The 25,696-nt window shown below is 46.7% G+C and overlaps 1 long non-coding RNA gene across 1 annotated transcript in view; it reads right to left on the bottom strand.

Annotated features, from left to right (window-relative positions):
• LOC144325475 (uncharacterized) overlaps positions 1-18,279 on the bottom strand; it is a 111,144-nt gene extending 92,865 nt beyond the window's left edge. Inside the window, exon 1 of the long non-coding RNA XR_013390632.1 lies at positions 17,924-18,279. This is a non-coding gene — a long non-coding RNA (uncharacterized LOC144325475). The remainder of the gene's footprint in view (positions 1-17,923) is intronic.
• Between the last annotated feature and the right edge of the window lie 7,417 nt (positions 18,280-25,696).

Here is a 25,696-nt window from a genome sequence, read left to right as displayed (position 1 = left end):
TTTACATTTTTGGGGAAATGCCTCCACTATTCTCTGTGAAACACCCTTCAGTCACCTGGCTGTGAGTTCTTATTGGCCAGATAACCTTCATGACTACTCTGCCACTACGCAGCATGAAGGATGTACTGGTATGACTATAAAAATTCAGTAAAAGGGTAAAGGTAAAGGTACCCCTGCCCGTACGGGCCAGTTGTGTCCGACTCTAGGGTTGTGCGCCCATCTCACTTAAGAGGCCGGGGGCCAGCGCTGTCCGGAGACACTTCCGGGTCACGTGGCCAGCGTGACAAAGCTGCATCTGGCGAGCCAGCACCAGCGCAGCGCACGGAAATGCCGTTTTTACGGTACCTTCCCGCTATAAAGCGGTACCTATTTATCTACTTGCACTTAAGGGTGCTTTCGAACTGCTAAGTGGGCAGGAGCCGGGACCGGAAGACAGGAGCTCAGTACTTTGGTTAAATTACCATGAAATGTCCCTGTTGCCCAGCCCTGTCCTTCAGGAGATTGCCTTCTGTGTTAGAGCTAATACCCATCAGGAAACCTCTTTCCTATAAATCAGGCATGCCGAAACTTGGCCCTCCACCTGGTTTGGGACTACAACTCCCATCATCCCTAGCTAACAGGACCAGTGGTCAGGGATGATGGGAATTGTAGTCCCAAAACAACTGGAGGGCCAAGTTTGGCCATGCCTGCTATAAATAGATATCTCTCAGTAGCTGGGAGGAGGGTTGCATTTTGTTTGTTACTATGTTATGTATTTTTGTGTTTTTATATGGTAAGCCACCCTGTGATCATTGGATGAAGGGTGGTATGGAAATAGCTCAGTCTTTTCCACTCAGGCTGTTCCACAGCCCATCCTTCTTTCCAGAAGACAGCTCAGCCTGATTCTTTTCCAAGCTTGCTCCAACCTTGTGGACAGAAAACATTTTTTCCTTCTGCCTAGCTAAACCCCCTTATTTCAGTTCCACATCTCCTTGCTTCTCAGACATGTGTGTATGTGTACACACACACACACACACACACACACACATACACATTTTTTGGATAGGCAGGATCCTTGCAAGGAAGCACAAACCAGAGTCTCCTGAAAGAAATCTTCCCACCTCAAGGAGCCCAGGATGGAACCAAGTATAGGTAGGAGAACTCTGGGCCTTTCCGGCAAAGGAAGTCTGAAGGCCAGCTGGATCTGCATGGCAGGAAGCAGAAATAGATTCTTCATAACTTTCAGAGATTCCACCACTAAAACCATCACTGGGTATTGGACCCAACTTTGCCCATGTTGCCATAGATCAGAGGGACAAATCAAGGAACTGCTTCGTTTTGCTCCTCCTCCATCAAGAGAGGTAACTATTGAATGCCAGACCCCTTGCTCACCTACAGTTCTAACGAGGCCCAAACCTCCACTATTTGCATGTGATACCTCCTCCGTTCCTGGTGTGCTGCACTTTCCCCATAGTCCTACAGAACTCCCAAGGGTCAACCTATATACAATATCTATCTGTATCCCTATTGGGAACTGTTTAAGCTTACGGTCAAGACAATGTGGTTTTACATGGCCTGTGTAATTTCTAAAAACTCACCATTTTACTCCCCTACATTTCTGTAACTGGCGCTCCCAGCCACTCACACTTAATTCACACCATTTTATGTACCACAGTATTTTTCATCATAATAGTATACTGTGCTGTTCTCGCTAATCCCCCAAAGCGAGCAAGATAGTATCAGCATTAATTAGTTTTCACCCATTTCCTCAAATGAAGCAAAGTCATATTGTTGTTTATAAAGCAACTGTGCGCAATGCAATAATGTCTGTTCTGGTTTATCGTTCCTAGTAAAGATACATACAAGGCATGCCCAAGGTAACATGGCATTATGGGATATTATCTGCTGACACAGGGGTGTGGAACCTCTGGTTTTAGGGCCGCCTGGCCCTCACGATTCTCCCCTGAGCATATCCCTCACAAGCCCTGCTCCACCGCCTCCTTAAGCACTTTAGCCTGTCTGGAATATGTCACTGAACTGTGATGCTGCCTCTTGCTAAACCAGATAGAGGGAGATGTCTTTCTGACTGCACAGCAGGCTTCATTCCAGCCACGCAAAGGGAAGTTTTGCATTAGTTCTTCACTCACTTTTGCCTCTGCCCACACTGATATGCAGACCCCACAAGGATGTCCATAAGGGAATGTGGCCAATCAATCATAAAATAAGCACCAGATGTTGAAAATAACTATGAAGCTGTCCAAAGCATCAATGCGACTCAAGTCACCATCACACCATGGCACCCTTTGTTCAGTCCCATCACGCCATTAACTTGTCCTTAATTGTGCACGGTGGGAAAGTCGCAGTGAGGAATGGTTGGCTATATTGGATACGGTTCCTATGTAATTAATGTTGTTCAAGGACTGGAAGGATGACCCAAGGCATGATTGATTGAGCAACAGAAGAAAGAATTGATCAAGTTAGCTATGGGAACCTGGGAGCAAATGGAACATTGGATTTGGAATTGATTAGATTGAAAATGAAATAACGATCAGTAGGAATAATATATTCAGAACGTCCAAGAATTGGCCTGATGCACCAAGGAGGAATCATAATGTAGGGCACACTAGAAAATGGCATTAAAAGGGAGAGTAAATAAAGAGAGAGAATAAAATATTATGATCTCTGAGATACTAAGAGAAAATGGGGAGGGGGCAGAGAGGAGGATATTAAGAGCAAAAGGGAGATACAAGCATTGCACAACAACCCCAATGCTTTTATAAAATGTATTTCCAAGTTGGAATTAATAGCGGTATTTATTTATCTGATGTCCAGCTGACCTCTCAATCCTGAAGAATCATCCAACACAGCTTAGATAAAAATAATAATGTAACACAGAGGCCCCCCATGAGATAACAAATTCTCCCTTCCACACCCAAGACTGCAGGTCCTTTTAAGCATCCCAAAGCTGAGAGAGAGAGATGCAAGCTGTAACAGCTTGACGCCAGGAGGTGGGTGTTTGGGTCTTCTACTGCCACCTCTGACCCCTCTCTGTCTCTCCTCTTGGACACTAAAAAGACCCACATCGCTGGGGCATAGGGAGTAAGGTGCACAGAGCCAGTAAACAGAAAAGCCGGGCAATAAGATTAATCAGCAAAGCTAGGTAGTGTAGCACTGATAGAGGAAGGATCATAGCTCAGTGGTAGCACCAGTCAGTGTTGACAGCACTGAGCACAACTGACCAATAGTTTGACTCTATAGAAGAAAGCTCCCCGTGTTTCTGTGTTCTCATTGGTTCAGAAAATAAGCTGGAAGTAAAGGAGTCCCTAGTTCAGATCTCACTCAGCCATTGGTAACCTTAAGCATCCTACCACCTTAGCCCAGGTGGCCACCACAATTTCATTTGTAACGATGGTATAAGCTTTGCTACTTGACAGGGGATTTGGTTTGATATTGTAACCTGCACTAAGCCTTTCTGATCAGACAGAAAAAAAGACCCAGTATGTAATCCTGAATAGGTGCATATCACTGGTTCTACATGGACTAAAGACGAGCATTCTATCTTTAATGGTCACTGGGAATCTGGGCCTGAACATGGTCAAATGGACACCGGTAGGTAAAACCCGACAATATAGCAACCCTGTGTTTATTTGCTATTCGTTTGTTTGTTTGATTGATTGATTGATTGATTTTGCATTTCATTACAAGGTCCCACAAAGTTACAACATCGTAAGATACAATTAAAAAAACCAAACCAGATAAAACTGTGACAGTTATAAAACAAGCAAAATGGTTGCAAGTGGAACCAAACCATTAGCTGTCTTGCCTTGCTCTATCATTGCATTGTATGACATCTGTGGCTATGGCATAAGCAAGTAACAAATTCCATCAAGAGCATATTGCAAATGGGAGGGAAGCTCTTTTGCTGCAAATGCATAATTGAACTGTTATTTCAAAAGGCTGAATATGTTGTTGTTGTTTAGTCGTTTAGTCGTGTCCGACTCTTCGTGACCCCATGGACCAGAGCACGCCAGGCACCTCTGTCCTCCACTACTTCCCGCAGTTTGGTCAGACTCATGTTTGTAGCTTTGAGAACACTGTCCAACCATCTCGTCCTCTGTCGCCCCCTTCTCCTTGTGCCCTCCATCTTTCCCAGCATCAGTGTCTTCTCCAGGGAGTCTTCTCTTCTCATGAGGTGGCCAAAGTACTGGAGCCTCAGCTTCACGATCTGTCCTTCCAGTGAGCACTCAGGGCTGATTTCCTGAAGAATGGATGCGTTTGATCTTTTTGCAGTCCACGGGACTCTCAAGAGTCTCCTCCAGCACCATAATTCAAAAGCATCAATTCTTTGGCGATCAGCCCTCTTTATGGTCCAGCTCTCACTTCCATACATCATTACTGGGAAAACCATGGCTTTAACTGAATATACTTTAACTATAAGTGACAAGGATTAAGCTCAGTTGGTAAAGCATAAGACTCTTGACCTCAGGGTTGTGGGTTCAAGCCCCACGTTGGGCAAAAGATTCATACATTGCAAGGGGTTGGACTAGATGGCCCTCCCAGTCCCTTCCAACTCTACAATTCTAGGATTCTATCATATAAATCCCCCTTTATGGATCACTGCCTTGCCGTGGCGAAGGGGCTTGAATAACTCAGAGAAGCTATGAGCTATGCCGTGCAGGGCCACCCAAGATGGACAGGTCATAGTGGAGAGTTTTGACCAAACGTGATCCACCTGGAGCAGAAACCAGCAAGCCACTCCAGTATCCCTGCCAAGAAAACTCCATGGACAAAGACAACAGGCATATAAAAGTTATGACGCTGGAAGATGAGCCCCTCAGGTCGGAAGGCGCCCAACATGCTACTGAGGAAGAGCGGAGGACAAGTACAAGTAGATTCAGAGCTGATGAAGCGGCTGGGCCAAAGCCGAAAGGACGCTCAGTTGTGGATATGCCTGGAAGCGAAAGGAAAGTCCAATGCTGTAAAGAAGCTATCAGCATGAGTTTGACCAAACTGCGGGAGGCAGTGGAAGACAGGAGTGCCTGGCGTGCTCTGGTCCATGGGGTCACGAAGAGTCAGACACAACTAAACGACTAAACAACAACAATCATATAAATAATGCAGTCTACTACTGAGCTATGACCCAAGGTGCATGCTCTAAGAATGTTTTAAGGAAACATCTGAAAAGATTGTATATGACAGCCTTTTTTAACCTGGTGTTCCCCTGATGGTGTTGGGACTCCAGTTCCTATCCTCATTGACCTCTGGTCACCACCCTCAGAAGTTCAGGACGTGGCAGCCCAAGAGAGGACATTCTTTGTGGCAGCCCCTTCCCCACAGAAGGCACCTTCACTGTGCAGTTTCTGCCCTAAGATGAAGACACAGCTCTTTACCCAATCCTGTAAAAACTATATATTAGAGCCCACCATACTCACTGGACTGTAATTGATTTTAACCAACTGTATTTTTAAATTGTTGTAATTAGCCAGGGTTAGGATTAGGATTAGTTTTCCATCACGGTGACAGGTGGGAAAGAAATCTAAATAATCGACAATAACAACAAAATATCCCGTTTACTTACTACATGGGAATTTAAAGATTATTAGCTCGCCCACGAGAACAGGCTGCTAACAGCAAGCTGTTGCACTTGTGGAGAAGCATTTCTACCCTGGGGATGGAAGTATCTGTCAATTTTGGTTCTAATTTTTTCAATCTTAAATTCAGTTCTCCACGTTTTGCAGCAATTTGCATTAAAAAGTCCTCGTGAAAATTCACCAGCATTTCAGTGCGAATTGCTCTTAATAGGCACGTTTTGTAGACAGCTCTGACTGATGCACATGCTTTTGCAAATAATGTTCCATAATATAATGAACCTTTGTGTGTCATTTTCACCAATATATTCATTTTTATGGACAACTACCCTTAAGTTATGCATTTCTGTAAACAATGATTGGAGAACTGCATCGCAAAATTCAGATAAAGTGCAAACTTTGAAGGACAGCTGTGCTTCTGTTTCACATACTGTTTTGGGAAGTATGAATTTGACAGATTTGGCTTTTTATGTGTACCAAATCAAATTTCTCCATCAATCCTAACCTACCTATTGCCAGGCATGCATATATTGTTCACACTGTATAGTGCTACCCAGCGGGACCTTCAGATCAGAAGGATTATGTTTTACACAAATAAAAGCAGATGATGATTATTATTTTAAGAATACCTGCAAGTTAAAACGCAGCATTAAATAAATTGCTTTAACAATCTATTTCATAAAGAATTCTACCACCTTTACAATCCTGGCAACCGGCTCACTTAAATTTTTCTCAGATGCCCTTGAAAATCAGCACCTCGCTGGATTTTGCAAGGTCAAAAGAAACAGTCAGCATTCTCATTTAGTTAATCCCGACCTCTCTTTGTGTATGTGACATGCCCTCTGCTCTTAAGCAGATTTAATCAGCACCAGAGCTCTTCCTCCATGCCCTGGTGCAACAGTCTCGGCATGCTCAACAGAAAGCTTCCAGAGCCGAACTGCCTGGAAATGAATGCAAGGTTTGCTCACATTCATTTTCTTATTACTCTGACCTCTGATTCAAGGTTGCTAGTGTCTGGGGAGGAGAGAGGAGGAGAGATTTTGTGTTTGGTTTGCTTATATTAGCCAGTACCATGGGTTGCATCCAATACTAGCCCTACTCAGAGTAGACCCACTGAACTTAATACGCATGAATAACACAGACCCATTAATTTCAAATTAACCCTGTATTTATATAAATGCCCGCCAACCTAGCAGTTTGAAAGCACCCCCAGGTGCAAGTAGATAAATAGGGACCGCTTACTAGCGGGAAGGTAAACAGCGTTTCCGTGTGCAGCTCTGGCTCGCCAGAGCAGCGATGTCACGCTGGCCACGTGACCCAGAAGTGTCTCCAGACAGCGCTGGCCCCCGGCCTCTAGAGTGAGATGGGCGCACAACCCTAGAGTCTGTCAAGACTGGCCCGTACCTTTACCTTTACCTATTTATATAAATAAGAATGGAGACCAGGTCTAGCTTTGTCTGATTGGCATCCCATGCCCTTTTAAATGTGTTCTGGGAGGGGGAAGGATTATTGATTTGTTTTTGTACTTATTTTTATTATGTATTTTGTGGGTTTTTTTAAAAAATGTAATATTATATTGCGAACCACCCTGAGATCTAAAGATGAAGGGTAGTATTTCAATTTAAATAAATAAATTGCTTTGCCCATAGGCTGAAAGGGAGGGTGTGTCAGAAGGAAAATGAATTTATATTGATTTATATATCCTAGCAATTTTGTCTCAATTAAACTTTTTTTATGCAACTGTGTGTTTTTGAAGTTTTTTGAAGTTGCCTGTTGCTGCTGCTTCAGTTTTTTTGTACCCCACTCAGAGATATTTTTTTAATACAGTGGTGCCTCGCAAGACGAAATTAATTCGTTCCGCGAGTTTTGTCGTCTTGCCATTTTTTTCGTCTTGCGAAGCACGGTGTCGGAAATGTTTTGGAAAAGCTTCAAAAATCACCAAAGTCTTCAAAAACCCTCAAAAAAGGCTACCACACCGCATTCTTGAGTTGCTCCTCGAAGTCAAGTCGCAACTGTATTAACGGTGTTAAGAAAAAGGAAACAAACTTGCAAGACGTTTCCTTCTTGCGAAGCAAGCCCATAGGGAAAATCGTCTTGCGAAGCAGCTCAAAAAACAAAAAACCCTTTCGTCTTGCGAGTTTTCCGTCTTGCGAGGCATTCGTCTTGCGAGGTACCACTGTATACTAAGCAGTAAAGAAATTAAATAATCAATGAATCATCCTCAGTCACCCAAAAGTCTCTTGCCCAGTGTGTTTGGAGCTGCTTCCCAAAACACCTGTGGGACATTACGTCTCTTACTTCCATCATACCCCTTCTCAAAACCCAACATTTCTATGAAAAGTTAGCACCAGCCCTTAGTTCAGCCTTTCTCAACCTGTGGGTTCCCAGATGTTGTTGAACTACAACTCCCATCACCCCTAGCTAGCAAGGCCAGAACTCAGGGATGATGGGAGTTGTAGTCCAACAACATCTGGAGAGGGACCCACAGGTTGAGAACCGCTGCCTTAGTTCCTTCAACCTACTATAGGCTCGGATCACCTCCACAAACAGTAATATAACAGTCATGGTTTCTCTCCCAAGAATCCTGGTAACTAGTTTGTCAAGGGCGCAGGCAACTGTAGCTGTGTGAGGGGTCTCCCAACAACTCTCAGCTCCCTTAACCAATTATAGTTCCCGGGACACTTTTGACAAAACCATAACCATTAAAAGTGATCTAACAGTGCTTTAAATGTATGGTGCAGATGAGGCCAAAGTCACTGGGTGATTCCATCAGTCCAGGCAGGAACAGAAACAAGCATATATTGCTTCTCTATCTAATCCCTCCCAATATTTCCTTTGTGCTGAATTTCAGGTTGTAAACTCTTTAGGGCAAGGACTCTGCAAAGCACTACACACAGTGGCAGAGGTGGTTTGTTTGTTTGTTTTTGTTTTTTGCAAAAAAATAATCACCCCAGAAATCTGCCTCCAGTGATCTGTGTAAGGTCGTGAGTTTAGACAAGAGCTGGGAGCTGAGCGGTGGGAGAAATGGCAAGGTGGTATGAAGGCAGACTGCTGGAGACTATGGAGTGTGTGACGTACATGGGTGCATCACCGAGCTGCCACCGTTGCGGCAAGATCAAACACAAGAAAGGATTCCCGTCCCCTTTGCACAATTGTGACATTTGTGCATTTTGCACAATTTGTGCATTTTTTTTCACCCTTCCTCCCTGCCTCACCCTCACTCTGGATGCTTCCGAGTACTTACTGTAAGGTAAAGGTTAAGGCACCGCTGACCATTAGATCCAGTCGTGACTGACTCTGGGGTTGCGGCGCTCATCTCGCTTTATTGGCCGAGGGAGCCAGCGTACAGCTTCCGGGTCATGTGGCCAGCATGACTAAGCCACTTCTGATGAACCAGAGCAGCGAACGGAAACGCCGTTTACCTTCCCGCTGGAGTGGTACCTATTTATCTACTTGCACTTTGACGTGCTTTTGAACTGCTAGGTTGGCAGGAGCTGGGACTGAGCAACGGGAGATCACCCCGTCACGGGGATTCGAACCGCCGACCTTCTGATCTTAGGCTCTGTGGTTTAACTCACAGCGCCACCCGTGTCCCTTGAGTACTTACTGTAGGTCATGTAAAATGTATTAGTTTCCAATGTGGCTATTGTGGTAAAATGATTTTTTTTTGGGGGGGGGAGGGTTGGGGCAGAGATACAGTTCATGCCAAGGGCTGCCAAGGGCACAGCAGTCTCTCTAGTTATGGTTCTGACCAACTTACGTTGGGCCAGTCACAGTCCTTCAGACTAATCTTCCTTACAGGGTTGCTGTGAGGATAAAATGGCAATGGGGAGAAGCATCCTTGAACTTTTTGGAGCAAAAGTGGGACATAAAGAATAATAAGTAAACAGCCTCAATGGGGCTTACATCCAAGTAAAGTTTGACCAGGGATTCCAGCCTCTGCTATTAAGATATAAGAGACAGAATCTGCTTTATTTTTAGTTCCAGGTATGAGAACCAGGCTATTCATCAAGAAAGAAGAAGCTTAGGAAATTCTCATGGACTGTAGCAGTTCAAGTGTTGGATTGGAGCCAACAAGCTCTACTGAGAATTGAAATGCAGCACGGCTGCCATCCTATTTACCTGGGAGTAAGCCTCAATGGCCACCTCACGAGAAGAGAAGGCTCCCTGGAAAAGACCCTGATGTTGAGAAAGATGGAGGGCACAAGGAGAAGGGGACGACAGAGGACGAGATGGTCGGACAGTGTTCTTGAAGCTACAAACATGAGTCTGACCAAACTGCGGGAGGCAGTGGAAGACAGGAGTGCCTGGCGTGCTCTGGTCCATGGGGTCACGAAGAGTCGGACACGACTAAATAACAACAACAAAGCCTCAATGGACCCAATGGCTTACTTCAAAATAGACATATATAGGTCTACACTGTGAAGCATTTTGAACCCTGATGCACTTTCTTAGCCTTGCCTACCTTGCAGGTTGATGCAAGGATAAAATGGTTGGGTGGGGGAACAAGGAGTGGTTTTTTATTATTATTATTACAATAAAATGTAACAATAAAGAAATATAGTGAGGTGCTTATGGAGGCATACATTGTTCTCCACTTTCCATCCTCACAAGAACCCAACAAATTAGGTTAGGCTGTGAGACTATGAATGCCTCATGATTTCCCAGGGAGCTTCATGGCTGAGCAGGGTTTGAATCACACGGCCTCCCAGATCCCAATCCAACAGACTAACTACTATATCACATTGGCCCAGGGTGAAATCAACAACTTCCTTGCTATCCACAAAAGCAGGCTGCGTTTCATAATATGTCCCAGGGAAAGCAGGAAGAAGAGAATATTCGCAGGCTTACCTGCTTGAATTGTGCAATGGTTTGTTTGTTTTTAAGTGTCAGTTGACCATATGAATAGCAGAACATGTGATTGCCTGGGATCTGCTAATTATCTCAGTGAATTCAATTGGGAGCAGACAACATAATGGCCAAAAAATGAGCACTTTTGCGTATATAATTTAATAAGTAATAAAACTATCTCCTGCCCAAATCCTTTCTGGATTGGCAATTTGTAACCTGTCAATCTCCCCGTGGCTGCTAGATAATGAAAGTCAACAATGGTTCCTTTCTTCAAACAGAAGCACAAATCCAGTAACTGTTTCAGCAAAGGCACTTTTCCTGCTCTCAACGCGAGAACACTGTCAGAGTTAAGACAGAAATCCTAAACACACGTTCTAGGGAGCAAACTTCACTGGGCACAGAACAGCTTATTTCTGAGGAAACATGCATAGGATATCATGGTAAGATCTGGGAACAGAGTTCAAATCTCTCTTCAGCCGCGAAATCACTAGGTGGCCCTCATGCCAGTCACTATTCTCTCAGGTTCAGACACTTCCCCCCATTCTGCAATCTGAAGGGAACAACATTGGCTGAAATTGTAGGGCTGCTGCAAGAATGATAACAAAAGTGCTTCAGAACAGCTATGGATGGTGTGAGAACATTCAATTCTGCAACGCTTCTAATGCAAAGCAGGTACTATATATATATCCAACGAGTGCCTTGATAGAACATGAAAGTAGAGTCCTACTGGATCAGACCAGCATATTGTATTCCAGAGTGGCTAGCTAGATACCTCCAGGGACCCCACAAACAGAGCCCTTAAGGCAAAATCTCTTTCACATCCCTCTCTTTCACCCCTCGGACCACACAGCTGGCATACCATACAGGGGCACAATGCATATGTCCAGGTGCCAGGGGCCTCAGGCCTAGTTGTCAAGCATAGCCCTTCATCAGGGGCATAGGAGTTGGCCAGGTTGACTTCTGCCAACAATGCAGACCGGGGGGGGGGGGCAAAAAATTGTGCTTCTCCACCTTGGCTTGGGGTGTCTAGGAGCCCGCCTGCTCACTCCCTTGGCTCCTGCTCCAATTCTTTGGGTGGCTGGTTGAAGGGATGTGGAGAGGGGCACTGATACATCTCCTTGCAAAGGTTGCAAGGGACAAGGGGACACCAATGCGCAGCTCCTTCCCAAATGCTCTGCCCTTCATGCCTCTTTATCTGGCCTTAGAAACTCTCTCTAGGACACATTCCGCCCCCAGCCAAACCCTCCTTCCAGAGGCCATGCCCCTCACCCGCCTTAATTCATGTGTTTGTTGAATGGGGGGGGCAGTTTGCCAAGTTAGAAAGTATCCTTGAATTCTGATCACAACTCTTGCTTGCCTGAATGATAGATGGAGCAGGACATGTGAGGATGCTTAGAAACAATTCTACTGTACCAACACAATGTTTCTATTTATCACTCCACCTCCTTCGGCCTCTGGCCCTGCTCTCTACTGGCATGTGGCTCCAAAAGCTTGCCCAGCAAAGATTGCAGCCACTGGACTCGGAAAGGTTCTGGAACAGAGGTTCCAGATAGCCTCTGAAGAACCTGTTGATAAAGATGTGATCCTATGCAATTAAGGCAGCTTCTGTACTATACACTTAAAAGCAGTACCATGCCAGTTCAAACATTCCTGGCTTCCCCCAAAGAATCCTGGGAGCTGTCATTATTTAAGGTGCTGAGAGTTGTTAAAGGTAAAGGGACCCCTGACCATCGTGACCGACTCTGGGGTTGTGCGCTCATCTTGCTCTATAGGCCGAGGGAGCCAGTGTTTGTCCACAGACAGCTTCCAAGTCATGCGGCCAGCATGACTAAGCCGCTTCTGGTGAACCAGAGCAGCACACGGAAACGCCGTTTACCTTCCCGCCGGAGTGGTACCTATTTATCTACTTGCACTTTGAGGTGCTTTCGAACTGCTGGGTTGGCAGGAGCAGGGACTGAGCAATGGGAACTCACCCCGTCACGGGGATTTGAACCGCCGACCTTCTGATCGGCAAGTCCTAGGCTCTGTGGTTTAACCCACAGTGCCACCCGCATCCCTGTGAGTTGTTGGGACACCCCAATTAGCCTCACAGAGCTACTATTTCTTGGCTTGGGGTGTCTAGGAGCCCGCCTGCTCACTCCCTTGGCTCCTGCTCCAATTCTTTGGGTGGCTGGTTGAAGGGATGTGGAGAGGGGCACTGATACATCTCCTTGCAAAGGTTGCAAGGGACAAGGGGACACCAATGCGCAGCTCCTTCCCAAATGCTCTGCCCTTCATGCCTCTTTATCTGGCCTTAGAAACTCTCTCTAGGACACATTCCGCCCCCAGCCAAACCCTCCTTCCAGAGGCCATGCCCCTCACCCGCCTTAATTCATGTGTTTGTTGAATGGGGGGGGGGCAGTTTGCCAAGTTAGAAAGTATCCTTGAATTCTGATCACAACTCTTGCTTGCCTGAATGATAGATGGAGCAGGACATGTGAGGATGCTTAGAAACAATTCTACTGTACCAACACAATGTTTCTATTTATCACTCCACCTCCTTCGGCCTCTGGCCCTGCTCTCTACTGGCATGTGGCTCCAAAAGCTTGCCCAGCAAAGATTGCAGCCACTGGACTCGGAAAGGTTCTGGAACAGAGGTTCCAGATAGCCTCTGAAGAACCTGTTGATAAAGATGTGATCCTATGCAATTGAGGCAGCTTCTGTACTATACACTTAAAAGCAGTACCATGCCAGTTCAAACATTCCTGGCTTCCCCCAAAGAATCCTGGGAGCTGTCATTATTTAAGGTGCTGAGAGTTGTTAAAGGTAAAGGGACCCCTGACCATCGTGACCGACTCTGGGGTTGTGCGCTCATCTTGCTCTATAGGCCGAGGGAGCCAGTGTTTGTCCACAGACAGCTTCCAAGTCATGTGGCCAGCATGACTAAGCCGCTTCTGGTGAACCAGAGCAGCACACAGAAACGCCGTTTACCTTCCCGCCGGAGTGGTACCTATTTATCTACTTGCACTTTGAGGTGCTTTCGAACTGCTGGGTTGGCAGGAGCAGGGACTGAGCAATGGGAACTCACCCCGTCGCGGGGATTTGAACCGCCGACCTTCTGATCGGCAAGTCCTAGGCTCTGTGGTTTAACCCACAGTGCCACCCGCATCCCTGTGAGTTGTTGGGACACCCCAATTAGCCTCACAGAGCTACTATTTCTGGAGCTCCTTAAAAAGAAGGATTGGTTGTTAAAACACTTTGGGAACTGTAACTCTGTGAGGGGAATGGGGGTCTCCGAATAAGTCTTGGCACCGCTAACAACCTACAGTTCCCAGAATTCTTTGTCAGGTGTCGAAGGGGAGCCATGGCTGTTTAAAGTGGTATAAGACTGCTTGAAATGGAAAGGGCAGATGAGGTCAGAGTCACAGTGTGCTTGACTTCTGTTGGTCTGCTGCAGCAAAACAGCAAACAATATTTTCATTTCATTTCACTTTTAATTTGTATCCCGCCTTTCTATATTACTATACACAAGGCAGTTTACAAGCTGAAGAAACAACAAAATAGACAGCAGAAAGCACACACCTGATAACAATCTGATCCAATACAGTAAATCTTAATAAAAATGTAACTTTTAAATAAACAACTTGTATCAAAGAAAGCGATATTCAGCAATCCATTAGAATAGTAAACAGTAAAATAAAATATCAGCAAACAATAAACAGTATACGATTACAAAAAAGAATTACTAAACTATAATCAATAAAAATAACAACCGGTCACAATGCATAAAATACCACAAAGCATGGAAAACCATCTAAAAGGATCAAATTGAGAAACGGGGACACAAAATTTATAAAATCATTTTTAAAAAAAATATCCCTGAACTCCGCTTCTCTTTTCACAACTGTTTCTGCTGTTCTCAGAGTCATGGTCTGGGAAAGACTCCTAGGGCTGGAGGGTGGGGCAAAACAGGTGGGAAAATCCACTGCCTGATGGCCAGCAAAGTCTCTCTCCTCTCACAGTTCTTCATCTGGAAACATCTCTCTTATGAAGACTCCTAGGGCCAAATTTCTTCCAGTTCAGTCTAACTGATGTACAGAATTTCTTCATTTTCACAAGACTAGTCGAACGCATTCAACCTGGGTATAAGCTTTCACAGACTCTCCCAATGGAGGTTACTGCCACTGACCTGTCCAATGCATTCTTTCAATGGTGCTCACTCCCTAGCCTCTGTCATAAGTTGGGCCAACCACCTTTTACTGCTGCCTAAGCTAGCTGCCGGGATGCGGGTGGCGCTGTGGGTAAAAGCCTCAGCACCTAGGGCTTGCCGATCAAAAGGTCAGCGGTTCGAATCCCCGCGGCGGGGTGCGCTCCCGCTGCTCGGTCCCAGCGCCTGCCAACCTAGCAGTTCGAAAGCACCCCCGGGTGCAAGTAGATAAATAGGGACCGCTTACCAGCAGGAAGGTAAACGGTGTTTCCGTGTGCTGCGCTGGCTCGCCAGATGCAGCTTTGTCACGCTGGCCACGTGACCCGGAAGTGTCTCCGGACAGCGCTGGCCCCCGGCCTCTTGAGTGAGATGGGCGCACAACCCCAGAGTCTGTCAAGACTGGCCCGTACGGGCAGGGGTACCTTTACCTTTACCTTTAAGCTAGCTGCCATCACATCATCTATAAACCCGTTACAAATGACTTTCATCTGCCCAGATCTACTGTCAATCAATTTGGACAACCACTCGGCATTCTAGTATCATGAGAGAGGGGCAGAATGCCTCTCTATCCACTTTTCCCAACAAGATGCATAATTTTATAAGCCTCTACATGTCTTTCTGTGCAACGCAATCCTAAACTCATCTACACAGAAGTACAACTCACTAAGTCCCGTTGTAATGATACGCTTATCATTATGCACTGAAATGCAGTTTTTACAGTGGAATCGACTGGGGGGGGGGGGATAATATCTATTGAGTTCAATGGGAATTTCTCCAAGGAGAAAGGATTGTAGCAACCTGACATATACATAAATATGGAGATATCTGCAATGACTGGATTTAAGTAAAACGAATACTTTCTTTAGAATGTAGTTTATAACACATGTACTAAGCACTGTTAGTTGACAAGTCTAAACATTTTGATCAGATGCAGCTACACCACATTCTCAAAAGATGTACAGAATTTGCTGGCTGAATTTTCCTATTTTAAAAAGAGAGAGAGAGACAACAAACAGAAATAAAAGCTAGAAAAGTCCATTTTGCATTTAAAGCTGGAAATTCGGAAGTCAAAAGGTCATTCAGGCTGGGTAGTCATATGCATTTATGTCCCAGTTTCTCTCCTAATCAAAATCCACTTGAAAAAGAATCCGTGTTATTGTTACATTCAAGCAGTACGAATGCAGGGCCCAGACAGACACCGAAAGAAGATCAATAGCAAGTCAACCAAACGCTGTGATTTTAAAGTAAGAACGGCAGTGAAAATGGAAACCACCCAAATGCATACGATTTCTAACCAGTTTTAAGCGGTACTCAGCTTGGACGGTTAAGAAATCAGAGGATTTAAATAACCAGTAAAGGGAGATAGTAGGGGAGGTGTTAGAGAACAGCCACCACAAAAGAATCAAAGTGTGCATACATGCAAGCTTTGAAAAAATAAAATAAAATAAGCTTTAACTCCTGTGAAATACTTCAAAAGGTATGGCGAACACCCAAAAGACTAAACACATTCATTATGGCATCAGCATTCATGGAGTAGAATCTACTTCACCAACCCTACAGAAAGGCTTCTGCCAACATAAATCGCTTGGGTCTTTAAGGTGCTACAACAAAAATGAACAAAATCACCCCTCTGTGAATTGTAATGTATTTATTTCCCATGTTAAGGGCAACCTCCAGCGATGTTATCCTCCCACCGCCATTCTCCGTATAAAGTTAACAGCTCACTTGCAGCCACACACACCCACAAGCTAAATTTCCCCTTTGAAATCAAGCTGGGACTTTCAACAGAGATGTTCTGATGTACTGCATCTCCCTAGGGAGAAAGGCTGGCTTAGGAACTCTCCGCCTCAGTAGACCAGAGAGCTTAGCAACTCCATCCACAACTGTCAAACTCAAAAAATATATATGTCCCAGAAGGGCCGTTTGGTTGGATTGGAAGTCCTGTGGCAGTCACAGACACTGTCACTTTGTGCAGACATGCTGGGTTGCGTAATCATTTCTGCAATATTTTGGTCCAATACCATGTTCGGCTGAATACAAAGGCAAAGTAACAGAGGCAATAGAATTGTGGGTTAGCAGCAAGGGAACACTGTCCAATGGGTGTTCTCAGTCACACCCTATTTGGAATGGTTGAACATGTGATGCGAAGGCAGTATTGATTATGTCTGAACTACGAGCTTCTCTCCCTTTAAGCTTTGGGGGATGGGGGCAGCCAGGGGAGGGAAGAGACCTTTAACAGCCCATCTCCAGGGTTCTTCGGAGGGATGGGGAATGTGAGAAGTGAAAACCACCAGAGGAGGTGGGGAAGGGGGGGTGGCGTGCAGGAAGAAGAGAGAGAATAAGAATTCTTCAGCCTATCAACCATAGAGCTGCCGAGTACCCAGCTGGGAGAGTAATTGGAAAGTGGAAACATCCTTAAAAGAATTGCAAGAAAGGAGGAAGAAAGCACAGAAGATTTATTAGAAGGAACTGCCTGGCTGAAAACAGTGCACAGACATGGGAGCCAGCATTAAGGAGGGTGGAGGTTTTTGTAATTAGAGATGCTATAAGACGTGCAAAAAAGACAAACAAACAAAAACAAAAAAACCCCACCTCGCCCCCCCCCAAGCAAAGACACTTCTTTTTCTTCCCTCCCCACTTAAAAATAAGCTGGAAGTTTCCCCACTATGAGCCAATTACTAGCAGATATTATTATGGTATATACTATGCAACGTGTTCTATATGCGGCGTCCTATAGTTTCCAGATGCAGCGGAGAGGAAGGGAAGGTTGAAAAGCCACAGCGACCCCCCCCATCCCTCCCTCTCCACGCAAGATGCACAAATCATGGCTGGTAAAGTCTGGAAAGGAGACAAAACGTCTCCCGACAGCTTCTTGGAAGGGCAAGAACAACACGGCTGCGAAAAGAGAGAGTGAAACAATCACAAAGGAGAAAAGAAATGGGGCGGGGGCGAGGGGGGGTCGCGCTGAGGAAAGAACCGAGGGATTTTTTGGAGGGAGGGGGGTTCATCTTATTAAAATCGCTCGTGGCTCGTTCAGTTTTGCGGCAAACGGGACCGAAGCTTACGCGGGAGCCAGTCCCATTGGACTTACTTCCGAGTAGACCCGGGCGAGCTCGTCTGGATATGGAGACGCCGCCCAGCCCGCGTCCGGCGTCAAAACACTTTGGCCCTCTTCGAAGAGGGCGGCTGCGTCGCGCTTAGAGAAGGCACCCCCCCCTCCGCTGCCGGCCCCTGTCCAAACGCTTCTAGCGAGCATTCCCACGTAAGAATAGACCCAGGTGCCAACCCGCCGCCGGCCACACCCACAGCGCTGCCTCACCGGCTGGCCAAGTCCGCCTGGAAGCCCCGACGGCAGCGAGGGAAGGGAAGCAGCGGCAGCCGCGACGGGGAGCCGGCCTCGCTCTCGCTCCGCTCCCCGCGTCGTTGGGTCGTTTTCCCCGACCGCCCGGCGAGGTCTGTCTCCGCTGGCGGCGAAGAGGCTCTCCGCCCGCGCCAAACTCCCCTCGCGGTTTCACTTCAGCCGAGCCCGCCTCCTCGGCCCTCCCACAGCCATTCGCGGCTGCCTGGCGGCTCCCGGCGAGGAGGGAGGCAGGCAGGCGAGCGGGCGCGCGCGCGGGCAGGAGACCCCAACCTCTCATGCGCTCTCCCTCGCCTGCCCGCCCGCGCGCTCCTAAGGTTGCGCGAGGTTAGGCGCGCGTCAAGCTCTGGGCGCCGGTGGAGTTGATTCGGATCCGGCTGCTAAACGTGCGAGAGACAGACACCCACACACGAACATACGCAGTGAGGGGCGTTTTAAGGTCCTCTTATTACAGCTGCGGGGGACGCGTGGGCCTCCAGACATCGGAATGCTGCAATATCCTGAGCATTGGTCATAAAACATAACCCTAGAATTGTAAGGTTAGAAGGGATCTCGAGGACCACCAATCCAGTGGTCCCCAACCTTTTTTTGGCCATGCTCCACCTAGTAAAGGTAAAGGGACCCCTGACCATTAGGTCTAGTCATGACCAACTCTGGGGTTGTGGCGCTCATCTCGCTTTACTGGCCGAGGGAGCTGGAGTACAGCTTCCGGGTCAGGTGGCCAGCATGACTAAGCCACTTCTGGTGAACTAGAGTGTTTCCCAACCTTGGGCCTCCAGCTGTTTTTGAACTACAATTCCCATCATCCCTGACCACTGGTCTTGCTAGCTAGGGATGATGGGAGTTGTAGTCCAAAAACAGCTGGAGGCCCAAGGTTGGGAAACACTGATTACTAGAGCAGCGCATGGAAATGCCATTTACCTTCCCGCCATAACGGTACCTATTTATCTACTTGCACTTTGATGTGCTTTTGAACTGCTAGGTTGGCAGGAGCAGGGACCGAGCAACGGGAGCTCACCCCGTTGCGGGGATTCGAACCACCGACCTTCTGATCGGCAAGTCCTAGGCTCTGTGGTTTAACCCACAGCGCCACCCGCGTCCCTATTATGCTCCACCTAAGCATCTCTAAAATCCTGATTTCCCACCCCCACCCCCCATATCATTCTTATTATTCAAAATTTGAACTCATATTCCTGTGGAGGAAACCTAAAAGGCCAGTACAAGCTTCCAAATTGCCCCCCCCCCCATGGGGCATGTGCCCCACATTCGGAACCACAGATCTAGTCCAACCCCCTGCAATGCAGGAATATGCAGCTGTCCCATATGGGGATCGAACCTGCAACCTTGGCATCATCAGCACCATGAGCTGTCCAGGGGTCCATCTAGGTCTGTGTAGACTTGCAGTGGCTTGCCAGGGTTTCAGGCAGGAATCTCTCTCACCTGGGAGCTTCTGTGTGCAAAACAGAAGCTCTAACCCCGAGCCAAGTCCCTTCAAAGTGAATTGACTTAATTTGTGCCCCTCAGGCTGATGCTTGCAAGGTGGGTGCTTTGCCAGTGAGCCATGACTCGTTCCCATGTCTACCACCATCGTTGGCCATTGGCTATGTTGGCTGGGGCTGGTGGGACCCAGCCATGGGCAAAGTTAGGGGTGCCTACAGGCAGAAAAGGAGAGCAGGACCAGCCCACCTATGTGGCAAGGTGAGACAACTGCTTCAGGCATCAGGATCCACAGGGGCTTCACTGCAGGTCCCAATGTAGATCTTTATTCCATCCTTGTTGCCAATCTTCACTCTTCACCCTTCAGTCTTCAGATCTTCACCCTTGTGGTTCGCGGAGATGCCATTTTGTGGTTCGCCTCAGGTGCCAAAATGTCTTGGGCCAGCCCTGAAGAAGAGACAATCAAGCCTTTGGAAATCCATGGCCTTACAATGCAATGCTGCTCATGCCTACTCAGAAGTAAGTCCCTTTGGTGTTTAAATGGCTCCCCCTCCAAAAATGAAAAAGAAAAGATGTGTCTAGTAGACTGCCGTCTTAAAACCTGTGGACTTCAGAGAACTTGACTCATACAAAACAAAAGGATTTTTGCATGAACATCACAAGTATAAATCGAGCCTGATGAAAAATCCACGGGCTGTCCTCTTCTTTCAAGATCGTACTTCTGGGTTCTAGATGGGCCTTCCAGGCTGTTAAATCATCTTGTGTTTTGCCACAAACAAGTATTCAGATTCTCGACAGAAATGGATGCATCTGAGCTAAATGGAGCTCGATGCTGCCCGTTATTTCATTAAGAATTTTTACTTGCAAACATAACAAAGAGAAATGGATGGAGAGATAAAGGCATTGCTAGCTGGCAATAACAACAAGAAGATGCTATCATTCCTAATTTAAATGTCTAGATTAATACATGCAGTCCGTATGTCTAATGATGATGGTTATCAGAAGTCTTCGGACCACTGGAGATGCAGGGATTGAACATGGGACCTTCTGCCTCCAAGGCAGAAGCTCTGCCACTGAGCCACAGCCCTCCCCCAGAGAAGCCCACAGGTTCCTCTTCAGGAGCCTGCAAATTCAGCCTGTCTTGGCATGCCATAGTGTGGCTTACCTTGTCTTCATATCAGAGTGGCATCTATTTCCTATTGAACTGCGCTATCTTCCCCTTAGATCCATGGGGAACCTTTATCTCCTTGTTCTCTCTTTACCTTTAATTTCTTTTCTAATCTTCTAGAAGCCTTTGTCCTCCAGATGTTCTTCTGAGAAGCACCACATGCCCTACAACCGCTCCTTCCTCCTTCCTGTGCCCCCCCCAGAGTTTAATCTCACCTATTGTTTGCTTTCCTTGCCCTCCTCTCCTCATATACTAGGGTGTGTAGAGGGTTTTTTGTTTGCTTCTTCAAATCCTTGCTGTTCCCCTGAGCCTCCTCCCCTTCCTTTGTCTTTTCCAGTCCTCCTGTGTCTCTTTTGCCCTCCCTGTAATGCAATCCAATTCACTCTGCTTTTTTTATTCATCTGAGGCTTAGGGACACCATCCATAATGAGGGTGCATTGACTTACTGCCTCCTCCCCATCTCGGGATATTCAACAGCCTCTTGACTCCAAGCAACTCTCCCTCCCCACCCCCTTTCCCCCAGTTCCCATCCCCAGCTGACACTGCAAATGCTCTTCAGCAATCAATAAAGAAGTGGTTTGCCTTAGCTGTGGGGGAAAGGAATCAAGCAGAGATTTTCCTCTTTAAAAATGAATTGTTTTGCTCGCTTCGCTCGGTGCTGTGCTAAGCTTCCTGTTCAGTTCAAACTTGGGAGGCTTCCCTTTTCTCCCCACCCCCTTCCTTGTTCTCATGGGCAAATGTGGGGGGGGGGGAAGAATGACAGATTCCAGCTGGATCTGTGTTTCGGTGTGTAAAATGTATTACTCTATTGCAAAGTACAAAGGCAATTGGGACTCGAGGCTGCTGGGTTACAGCTGCTTTGTAGTACGCACTGCCAGAAAATCCACATGTGGGTTCAGAAGCGGTAGATGATAAGATCTGGATTGAAAGCAGCGTTTGTGGACAGAGGAAGCAAGGGGGGGGAGCGGTGTTGTATTTTCCAGGTCTGTGGAGAGCACAAAAGTCCAAGGAGAGGGGTAAGATTCATAGCACAAAGTTCCAAAGTCTGTTTCTTAGACATGTTCAAAACTAACATGGCAAAGTAAGGTAAAGGTAAAGGGACCCCTGACCATTAGGTCCAGTCGCAGACGACTCTGGGGTTGTGGCGCTCATCTCGCCGAGGGAGCCAGCTTCCAGCTTCCGGGTTATGTGGCCAGCATGACTAAGCCGCTTCTGGCGAACCAGAGCAGCGCAAGGAAATGCCGTTTACCTTCCCGCCGGAGCGGTACCTATTTATCTACTTGCACTTTGACGTGCATTCGAACTGCTAGGTTGGCAGGAGCAGGGACTGAGCAACAGGAGCTCACCCCGTCGCAGGGATTCGAACCGCCGACCTTCTGATTGGCAAGTCCTAGGCTCTGTGGTTTAACCCACAGCGCCACCCGCGTCCCAACACAGCAAAGTAGAGATGGTATTTCAAGAGCACTTGAAATGATTCTCCCCCACCCTGTCTTAATCACCAGAGGTGCAGTGGGTCCTGAGGAATAATCAAATATTTTTTTTTAGCAACACAAGAAGCCAGCTTATACTGAATCAGACCATTGGTCTCTTTACCTCAGCACACTAACTGGCAGAGGCTCTTCGGGGTTCCAGGCAGGAGTTTATCCAAGCCCTGCCTGGAGATGCCAAGGATTGAATTTCGGGTCTTCTGCATGCAAGGCAGTGTCCTACCACTGAACCACAGCCATTATTTATTTACATGCCACTTGCTGCCAAAATACCCTTCCAAGCAGTTTACAAGTATAAAAACCAGTTACATAGTCATTCACATATAAACAACCACAATTAAAATGCATAATAAAAGAATACCAGTCTGAGATGTGGGAATATTGTGTGTGTGTGTGTGTGTGTGTGTGAGAGAGAGAGAGAGAGAGAGAGAGAGAGAGAGAGAGAGAGAGCAATGGTGGAAAGCCACAGTTGTTGAATTTCTGAAAGGCTCGACAGGTTGTGGCACTCTGGTGTTTATTGTTCTGTATCAGGCTATTACTGAGCTGGCCCCTATTCTAATCCCTGTTGGTCCTAAAGCTCATTAGGCCAGTCATTAACTCTCAGCCTAACCTTCCCCATCAGAAGAAGAAGAAGAGTTTGGATTTGATATCCCGCCTTTCACTCCCCTTCAGGAGTCTCAAAGCGGCTAACAATCTCCTTTCCCTTCCTCCCCACAACAAACACTCTGTGAGGTGAGTGGGGCTGAGAGACTTCAGAGAAATGTGACTGGCCCAAGGTCACCCAGCAGCTGCATGTGGAGGAGCAGGGAATCAAACCCCGTTCACCAGATTACGTGATTACCGCTCTTAACCACTACACCACACTGGCTCAGGTTGTTACAATGATAAAATATGGGTGGTAACTTATGTATGCTGCCTCGAGCTGCTTGGAAGAAAGGCAAGCAGCTAAAAACTCAGCAATTACTGTTGATCCAGGTCATTAAAAATTCTAAACTTGGTACCTAAAGTGCTACAGTCAAACCTTGGTCCCCAAACACCATTCTGGAACGTTTCGGCTCTCGAACACCAAAAACCCAGAAGTAAGTGTTCTGGTTTTCGAACGTTTTTCAGAACTTGAACAGCTTCCAAGGCACATTTCTCCTTTTCCCCCATTGAAATTGCAGGCAGCCCTTTGATTTTCGGTTTTCGAACATTTCAGAAGTCGAACGGTCTTCCGGAATGGATTACGTTCAAAAACCGAGGTTCCACTGTATATGGATTGTGCTCAGTAGTTGCCTTAGAAAAAATATTGGTTGCTACTTGGTTGACTTCAGATAATGTGGTTGAGTGATACCCAGAGAAGGGCACCTGATGGGAGATCTCAAGGTGTGGGCAGCTTTGCATGGGATGGCAGTCTTAATTGGAAGGGCCATCAGCATTGGTGGGGTGTGTTGTTAAATCAAAATGTTTTAGGGCCAAGGCCACAGGTTGGTACATTTTCTGCCACGAGAAACTGCAAGTGCTGTTGTTTCACACATTTGCTTCGGCGGAGTCAAACGCATGACAAAATGCCTCCACTGATAAAGAAGTAAACACTGACAATTGTATTTTGGGTTGTTTAACAGCTGAGCAGCCCAGGGGCCTGATCTCCAAAAGCGTTCAAGCAGAGTGCTTGGATTTAAACCACCCTCAACCCAATCTTATCAGGCTTATTAGGCAGTAAGTCCCACAGTGCTCACTGGTGCTTGCTCCCCAGTATGTGTGCACAGCAAGCTATATCCCATTTAAGTCTGTTGGATTATGCTGGCTTAAATCCAAAATGGATTTGGGGAGATATATAGATATATAACATAATGTTCTATTCATTCTCGCAACAGCCATGTGGGGTTGGCTGTAATCATTCTGAATCCACAGATTGGGGTGGGGGATGGAGGAGACTAAGAACTGGTATCTCGCTGAAAGTAAACCAAAGGAATTCACAGCTGATACAAATCCCCAAACCCCTAGCCTTCCACATGCCAGCCCAAAACTCTGGTCCAACGCCTGTCTCAATTGTAATTTCCATTTGTAGCAAAAAGACTCTGTTTCACTCCCCTAGCACCGACTGCCAAACTACACGTTAAATGTGTAATTGGGTATTGCATAGGCCTGTTTTCTCTTTTAAAAGGTGCCAGATGAAGGTGTGTGATCCGGATGAGTTCCACTGTGTGATGGGGAGAGATTTTTTAACTCTTTCCAGCCATGCCACAACCCCCCTTGAAAATGCCCTGAGTGCTCACTGGAAGGACAGATCCTGAAGCTGAGACTCCAATACTTTGGCCACCTCGTGAGAAGAGAAGACTCCCTGGAAAAGACCCTGATGTTGGGAAAGATGGAGGGCACAAGGAGAAGGGGACAACAGAGGACGAGATGGTTGGACAGTGTTCTCGAAGCTACCAGCATGAGTTTGACCAAACTGCGGGAGGCAGTGGAAGACAGGAGTGCCTGGTGTGCTCTGGTCCATGGAGTCACGAAGAGTCAGACACGACTAAATGACTAAACAACAACAACATTGGAAACATGATATTGGCTGAGAATGGCCCTAGATTTGATCCACCAGGCCTCTTCTTAAGGTTATAAGAAGAGCCCTTCTGGATCAGGCAAATGTCCATCAATTTGGCCCTTCATCCTGTTCTCACAGTGGCAATATGGAAAGTCTGCAAGCAGGGCATGAGTGCAGCAGCCCTCTCTCCTCTTGTGGCAACTGGTATTCAGAAGCATACTGCTTCTGTCAGTGGAGGTAGGCTATAGTTGTCTTATGGTTGTGTGTTCCCCAAAAGCCCTCTGTACACTATACATGCCATGTACCTTGGTCCTCAAAACTCTCCTCTGGGCAACTCTCACCAACTCTGCTCTACTTCCTCTTAGAGGGCTTTCGCTGGGCTGGAACGCAACCTTGGATTCTGGTCAATGCCTGTCTTGCAGAAGAAGCGGCTCCTACTGGGAGCTGTCTCTGGTCCTGCAGAACTCATCCCCTCTTTTTTTCTGTGTAGCTCTCATTCCCAGGACCTTGCGATCCAGTGCTTGTACAATGCCAACTGTGGATCATACTTTGATTCAGAAAGGAGACTAATCCCAATAAATTGCCAAATGAAAAAAGATTATTTTAAGTAGCAGGCTTGGATAATCACAACTAGCTGAATTTGTTGTTGCCTAGCTAATGTTTAGCATGATGCAGAGTTATCTCTCTGCAGACATGCAACACGGGGCTTGAGGTTATAGCTCTGCCTTGGAACCCCTTTTCAAAACCAGAGCTCATGTGAACTTAGTAACAAGAGGGATCTGAAACAAAATGTTGCAGCATGGAGTACTCCTGTGCAGGATACAGTATTCCGTTCCCCCTTCATCCCTCCTGGTTTTCCATTTGACCCTCCTATCCAGATTGCGTATGCTCAGTCAGTTTTGGGACTGTGTGTGAGCACGCATTGGGGGGTGTTATCAATTTATTTTGTACTTCTACAAACCCTGGTGTTTTCCTGAGCCTGGTGATACCTTTTTATGTGTGGACAGTGCTGTTTTGGCTGCATTACAGTGGCACTCACTTCTGAACATCATCATCATCATCATCATAATTTATTATTTATACCCCGCCCATCTGGCTGGGCTTCCCCAGCCACTCTGGGC

Source organism: Podarcis muralis, chromosome 14 (assembly GCF_964188315.1).
Source record: "Podarcis muralis chromosome 14, rPodMur119.hap1.1, whole genome shotgun sequence".
Lineage (NCBI taxonomy): Eukaryota > Metazoa > Chordata > Lepidosauria > Squamata > Lacertidae > Podarcis > Podarcis muralis.
Note: the sequence above shows the minus strand (reverse complement) of the source record. Positions and strands in the feature narration are given on the sequence as shown.